This window comes from Myotis daubentonii, chromosome 6 (assembly GCF_963259705.1).
Source record: "Myotis daubentonii chromosome 6, mMyoDau2.1, whole genome shotgun sequence".
Taxonomy (NCBI): Eukaryota; Metazoa; Chordata; class Mammalia; order Chiroptera; family Vespertilionidae; genus Myotis; species Myotis daubentonii.
In genome coordinates this window covers 37000734-37008630 of record NC_081845.1, presented here as the reverse complement: position 1 = coordinate 37008630, position 7897 = coordinate 37000734, and the positions used below count along the sequence as shown (strand labels likewise).

General features: G+C 45.1%; 1 pseudogene; it reads right to left on the bottom strand.

The window, feature by feature from the left end:
• Positions 1–246: 246 nt before the first annotated feature.
• Positions 247–1001, bottom strand: LOC132236455 (high mobility group protein B1-like; annotated as a pseudogene).
• Between the last annotated feature and the right edge of the window lie 6896 nt (positions 1002–7897).

The following is a 7897-nucleotide window of genomic DNA, read 5'->3' as shown; positions in this document are numbered from 1 at the left end:
AGTTTTTAAAAAAATATATTTTATTGATTTTTTACAGAGAGGAAGGGAGAGAGACAGAGAGTCAGAAACATCGATGAGAGAGAAACATCGACCAGCCACCTCTTGCACATCCCCTACTGGGGATGTGCCCGCAGCCCAGGTACATGCCCTTGACCGGAATCGAACCTGGGACCTTTCAGTCCGCAGGCCGACGCTCTATCCACTGAGCCAAACCGGGTTCGGCCACTGTACAGTTTAAAAACAAATTTTACACAGCTTTACATTTAATTTTTTTCTTTAAAAGGAGTGAGTTGTGTATAGGGGGCTTAATTGCTTTATAGACAAGAAAAAAAAACTGGGCTAGAACCAACTTCATCATCATCATCTTCTTCATCATCTTCTTCTTCATCTTCCTCCTCCTCATCTTCCTCATCTTCTTCCTCTTCCTTCTTTTTCTTGCTTTTTTCAGCCTTGACAACTCCCGTTTTGGCAGCATCAGGCTTTCCTGTAGCTCGGTCTGCAGCAATGTCCTTTTCATGTTTCTCCTTCAGCTTAGCAGCCTTCCTTTCATAAGGCTGCTTGTCATCTGCAGCAGGGTTATTCCACATCTCCCCCAGCTTCTTTGCAACGTCACCAATGGATAGGCCAGGATGCTCTCCTCTGATTTTGGGGCGATACTCAGAACAAAACCAGAAAAAGGCCGAAGGAGGCCTCTTGGGTGCATTGGGCTCCTTGAATTTCTTTTTTGTTTCCCCTTTAGGAGGAATGTAAGTTTTCTTAGAAAACTCTGAGAAGTTGACTGAAGCGTCTGGGTGCTTCTTCTTGTGTTCCTCCCGGCAAGTTTGCACAAAGACATTTTGCCCTCGGCTTCTTAGGATCTCCTTTGCCCATGTTTAATTACTTACCCTCAGCGAGCACACCATCACCCAGTGCCTGGCCGGCTCGCACTTGCCCCGGCGCTGTCTCTATGGAGCTCAGTGTACTGCAATGGCTGTGAGAGCGGGAGCCAGACGCAGCCTCCTCACTCTGCTCTGTGTCCTTTGGGGTTTTTATGGAGCCTTCATTCCATAGGTGTGATTGATAGGATCATAGACCATCAATGAATGAACTCAACCTCCAGCCCTCCTTCTCTGCCCAGAGATGAAGGTTGTGGGAGAAGGATTGAAATGTCCAAAGCTCTAATCTTATGGTTGGTTTCCCTGACAACCAGCTTCCACCCATAGGTTACCTAGAGCAAACCACAGCTTGCGAGCCACATGCGGCTCTTTGGCTCCATGGCATGGGCCACGAAGTTTCAATCGCACTGTACGTGTGCGCCTGCACGTGGAATTCTGTGGAAGAGCCACACTCAAGGGGCCAGTTTGCCAACCACTAACCTAGAGGTTTTCCAAAAGTCTCCTAATTAACATAACAAAAGACACCTTCCTCTGCTCTCAACATCCAAGGGTGTTAGCAGCTTTGTGCCAGGGATGGGAAGAAGACCAAAAATATATTACTTATTATAAATCATAATATCACAGGCTATTATAACAAAATAGCACAGAATAGGTGGCTTAAATAACAGAACTTTATTTTCCCACAGTGGAGAAACGGAGGCTGGAAGACCAAAACTGAGATGTCAGCAGGGTTGCTTTCTCCTGAGGCCCCCCCCTTGGTTTGCAGGTGGTCACCTTTTCACTGATAGTTACTTCCTCTGTGTCCATGCAACCCTGACGTCCCTCTGTAGGTCCTACTTTACCCTTCTTATAAGGGCACTAGTCAGATATGAGTGGGCATCCTTTTAACTTAATTACCTTTTAAAGGCCCTATCTCCCAAAGCAGTTACATTCTAAAAACCAAGTAGTGTCATCTAAAAACCAAGATGTTGAAAAACAAGACCCCAAATGGGGTCACTTATGTTAAGTCTCAGGTCACCAAGCCAACACTTAGTGTCAGATCTCCCAGAAATGGAATCTTAAACCAGTCAATTAGGAATTACCTGATCAACACGAGTTAGGTAATCTGCCCTGCAGTCCCTTAAAGTAAACTCGCAATAACCAACATGCATTTTTGCATAGAATAGTTTCCTTGTTCCTCCTCTCTTCTGTCCATAAAAAGTCTTTCCTTTTTGGAGCTTCTTTCTATCTGCTTGATTGGATGCTGCCCAATTTGAATATATTTTTGCCGCAGTTTATTCTAATGGGGTGAGGGTTTCAATAAATAAATGGGGGTGGGGGGTGGGGCACAATTCAGTCCATAACAGCAACTTTAAGGATTGTAGACTTGCTTTTAGAGCAGAAAACCATGAAGGGTTTGAAGCAGGGCCTATGTTGAAGAGGATGCAGCAGATGCTTCTAGATATCAGTTCTTTACTAATAAAACCATGTTCTCCATTCAAGGCATCAATGTGTTCAGCCAAAAATGCAAAGTGATTGGTGTGGCTAATGTATAATTTGGAAGTCGGCTGAGTGGGCTGCCAATAGTCTCAGGGAAAGCTATTGTTTAACTGATAAGAAGGTAAGTCACTTTGCCTTACACACTTTCTTCTTTTTCCTATCTGGGAGGAAGATACAATACCTGGAGGTGCAACCATGAGGAGGAAGGTTTCATGTCAAGAATACAGAATGGGCAGGTAGAATGAGCTTGGTTTTTAGATGACACCCTTGAGCAGTGAAGTAAACTCCAATCAGCCCACACCCAGATTTTTTTTTATTTCATGAGAACAGTAAATTCCTATGTGTTAAACTATTGAGGTAGGGATTGCTGTTAACGCACTCCTGATCAATATAGAGGGCTGAAACAGAAGAAGGAATACCAGTTAGCCTTTATCAGAGCCAGATCAGAAATGACAAGGACCTGTATTAGAATGGCAGCAATGGACTTGGAGCAAAGACACAAGATCCATTATCCCCGTATGGATATTTCCCTTTATTTATCAGGGCCATTGAACCCATCTGCATTTTAGAGACTGAAGGCTGGAGAGGTTTGGGAAGGTTTCCGGGAGTATGTGGATTTGCAAGTCAGTGAATGAGAGATAGAAGCAACCTTATTTCTGGAGCAAAGTTCACTCCTGCAGTCTTGTTTTCTCTGTACTTGCTGCCTCCATTTATTAACAAGAGACACTCCTACCTCCTGGGCCTCTGCGTGTACCTATTCTGTAAGCAAGAGATGGAAATCTCAGACTTCACATTCTTGGTTCACAGGGCAGACTGGGCAGGCAGGCCACTTACTTCCTATCCCTTTGGCTCAAGGGAGGGCCTAGCTGCTCCTGAGAGAACCACCTAAGAAATTGCTTTCCAAATAATAGAACAAGGAAGCTTTAATTTGGCAACCGGGAACAGGCTCCAAGATAAACTGATAAATAAGAAAAAGAAAGTACAGACCCTGTGTATAATATGCCACCATTAGGGGGAGAAAAAGGAACATTTGTTTGCAAAGGCATATTTGCATATATGTAGAATATCTCTGGAAGAACACACAGCAGACTGGAACCAGTTTCATGTTTGAGGTGAATTGGGTAACTGGGAGAGACTTATTTTTCATGTACAACCTATTCAAATAAATGATTATTTCCAATCAAAGCAATTTATGCAGCCCTTAAAAGTGACACTTATGAAATATATATAATAGCGTAGCTTGTAATATTTCATTTTATTTATTATTTTTAAAAAACACACCAATACCAGTATTTTTTTAGTTTATTTTTTAAAATTTATTTTTGTTGATTTCAGAGAGGAAGGGAGAGGTAGAGAGAAATATAGAAACATCAGTGATGAGAGAGAAACATTGATCGGCTGCCTCCTGCAAGCCCCCCACTGGGGATCGAGCCCGCAACCCCAGCATGTGCCCTTGACCAGAATCGAACCTGGGACCTTTCAGTCCGCAGGCCTATGCTATATCTACTGAGCCGAACCAACTAAGGCATAGTATCATTTTAAATGAACCATTATATGTAGGTATTTATAAAATAAAAGTAACAATGAACAAAACCCCAATCCTATCTAATAAAAGGGTAATATGCAAATTAACCACCACTCTGTCACAAAGATGGTGGTGCCCATAGCCACAAGATGGCAGCGCCCAGTCTTCTCAGCCCCATCAGAGTCCCCCAGTCCCTGGGGGCGGCTGCTGAGAGTGGGTAGCATGAGCGACCTGGCGGAATGCTTGCTTCGTCGCTGCACCTGGCTCAGGCCGGCCCCCCGCAGCCGGAGCAGACACGGACAGGGACAGGGGGCCTGCCCCACAGCCTCTGCGGCCGAGCGCAGGCCTGGAGAGGAGACAGTGGGCCCACCTCCCGCAGAAGTAGCGTGGGTCCCTCCTGGCTCCCATGGGCACTGTAGCTCGCTTCTGCCTCCTGCAGAAGTCACATGGCTCCCGTGGAAGCAGCGCGGCTCCTGGCGGCTCCCGGCAGCTCCCGCAGAAGGAGAATGGAAGGATATATACCACAAGGTGGTTTTTGAAACTATAGGTATTCTTTCTCTTTTTATTCTTTTCCAATTTTCTTTTATTATATCTTTTTCATAATGGTGACAAAATAAACCTTATAACAAGGAAAATAAGTCGCTTTTCCTTCCCAGGTTACAGCAACTGAGCTATCTAGAGAGGACTAACTTGTCCAACTGGTGTTCACTCCCCTGTGGCGTGCAGGTTTTGATTTGGACTATAGATGAGGTTGAGAGGCAATGGACAAGAGTCAAACACAGAAAAAGACAGGAAGGATTTCAACTGCCTTCCACCTGAGGGATTTTCTTCACCTTCCCCCCAGGCATTGGTCCAGTGTGGAAGAGTTTGGTGTCCTTGGACGGATATGCCTACTCCTGACAGCTTTCTCCATCTATTATGCTCCTACCTGTTGGGTCACCGACTCTTCCAAGTACTTTCTTTTTATTTTATTTTATTTTTTAAATATGTATTTTATTGATTTTTTACAGAGAGGAAGGGAGAGGGATAGAGAGTTAGAAACATCAATGAGAGAGAACATGGATCAGCTGCTTCCTGCACACTCCCTACTGGGTATGTGCCCGCAACCCAGGTACATGCCCTTGACCGGAATCGAACCTGGGACCCTTCAGTCCCCAGGCCGACGCTTTATCCACTGAGCCAAACCAGTTAGGGCAAAGCGTCCCGTATTTTTTTTTTAATTAAATCTTTATTGTTCAGATTATTACATTTGTTCCTCTTTTTTCCCCCCATAACTCCCCTCCTCCCAGTTCCTACCACACCCTCCGCCCTCACTCCCCACCCACTGTCCTCATCCATAGGTGCACGATTTTTGTCCAGTCTCTTCCCGCATCCCCCACACCCCTTTCCCCCCAAGAATAGTCAGTCCATTCCCTTTCTATGTCCCTGATTCTATTATAATCACCAGTTCATTCTGTTCATCAGATTATTTATTCACTTGATTCTTAGATTCACTTGTTGATAGATGCATATTTGTTGTTCATAAATTGTATCTTTACCTTTTTCTTCTTCTTCCTCTTCTTAAAGGATACCTTTCAGCATTTCATATAATACTGGTTTGGTGGTGATGAAGTCCTTTAGCTTTTTCTTATCTGTGAAGCTCTTTATCTGACCTTCAATTCTGAATGATAGCTTTGCTGGATAAAGTAATCTTGGTTGTAGGTTCTTGGTATTCATCACTTTGAATATTTCTTGCCACTCCCTTCTGGCCTGCAAAGTTTCTGTTGAGAAATTAGCTGACAGTCATATGGGTATTCCCTTGTAGGTAACTGAGTTTCTTTCTCTTGCTGCTTTTAAGATTCTCTCTTTGTCTTTTGCTCTTGACTTTTTAATTATGATGTGTCTTGGTGTGGTCCTCTTTGGATTCCTTTTGTTTGGGGTTCTCTGTGCTTCCTGGACTTGTAAGTCTATTTCTTTCACCAGGTAGGGGAAGTTTTCTGTCATTATTTCTTCAAATAGGTTTTCAATATCTTGCTCTCTCTCTTCTTCTGGCACCCCTATAATTCTGATGTTGGTACGCTTGAAGCTGTCCCAGAGGCTCCTTACACTATCTTCGTATTTTCGGATTCTTTTTTCATTTTGCTTTTCCGGTTGGGTGTTTTTTGCTTCTTCGCATTTCAAATCTTTGACTTGATTCTTGCGCTCCTCTGGTCTGCTGTTGGGAGTCTGTATAATATTCTTTATTTCAGTCAGTGTATGGTTAATTTCTAGTTGGTCCTTTATCACAACCTCGAGGGTCTCATTAGATTTCTTGAGGATCTCACTATATTTATCGGCGGTCTCACCAGTCTTTTCGAGGGCCTTACTAAATTTATCGGCGGCTTCTAGACAGTTCTTGAGAGACCTTAAAAGTGTGGTTTTGAACTCTATATCCAGCATTTTGCTTTCCTCCAATTCTGTCATTTGTGATCTGTTTCTTTGTCTCCGCACTTTTTATGCTTTCTTGGTACACCCCCTAGTGGTCTTTGTGCACAGTCTTGTTGTAGTTAAGCCTTGATTGTTGTAGGTAACACTAGGGGGATTTGACCTCCAGGCTAACTGGCTGTGAGAATCAGCTGTGTCTGCAGTGGGAGAACTTCTGTTCTCTAGGGAGGTGCTAATCTAGCCTTTGCCTGAGGCTATCCAGCAAATGCCTCTGTGCAGGGGTTGGGCAGGGCGGGTCCCAGGGGATCAACAGGGCAGGCAGAGCGAGCAGTTATGGCTGCTCTCAGTCCCATCCCCAGAGGCTCTGCCTCTCAGTGTCCCAGCAACTGCTGCAAGTACCTCGGAGAGAAAGCTGCTCTCGAGTTCCGACGGATGCCAGACAGTCCCGCTTCTCCCGTTTGAGTCTGGGTCCCCAGAGACTTGCCCAGAACTGGAGCTCAGAGCCTGAGACTCCCTCCCGATTGAAACAGACAACTGTGCCCTCAGCTGCCAGCCCGCTCCACACGCACCTCCGCACCTTTGTATTTTACTTCCGCACCGCAGCTCCTCTGAGTCTTGGTATGCTTTTCTCTTTCCTTCTAGTTGTAGAATTTCCACTCAGCCAGCCTTCCTGTGGTTCTGGATGATGTCCGTTCCGTCTTTTAGTTGTATTTTTGAAGTGGTTGTGCGAGGCAGCAATCTCTGGTGTTTACCTATGCCGCCATCTTGGTTTCTCCCCAAGTACTTTCTAGTGACTAAGTAATAAGTAGCTCATACGTTCATACTTAACTCCTAAACTGTCTGGTAGCATCCATTTGATTCTCCCCCTGGGGGTGCATCTCCATCAGTAGATTTGTATCTGTCTGTGCTGAAAGTTCCTACTCCTGCTCTATGGTGTCTATTGTCAACTGCTTCCTGGGTGTCTTTTCCTGGAGAGCACCCACATGCATTAAACAGATTTGAGGTGAATGTGTGATTCCCCTGTCAAACCTGCTGCCTATGTTGTACACCTCACCTCTGTTAATAGCACTACCACACATCGCCTTGCCCAGCCAGGGATCTCCAAGTTCACCTGGAGTCTTTCCTCTCTCTCTCTTTTCTGCCAGTTTGCCTCTTTTCTCCATACCCTTGCCTGTCATTGTTCATCCTTAACCTCCCTGCCTTTAGTCCAATCTATCATTTTAAAATTAAGATCTCACACCCAGCCAGCGTGGCTCAGTGGTTGAGCATCAATCTATGAATCAGGAGGTCATAGTTCGATTCCCAGTCAGGGCACATGTCCAGGTTGTGGGCTCAGTCCCCAGTGTGGGGCATGCAGGAAGCAGCCAATCAATGATTCACTCTCATCATCGGTGTTTCTATCTCTCTCTCCCTCTCCCTTCATCTCTGAAATCAATATTAAAAAAAAAATCTCACCACCCTGACTGGTTTGGCTCAGTGGATAGAGCATCGGCCTGCGGACTGAAGGGTCCTGGGTTTGATTCCGGTCAAGGGCATGTACCTTGGTTGCGGGCACATCCCTGGTTGGGGGTGTGCAGGAGGCAGCTGATCGATGTTTCTCTCTCATCAATGTTTC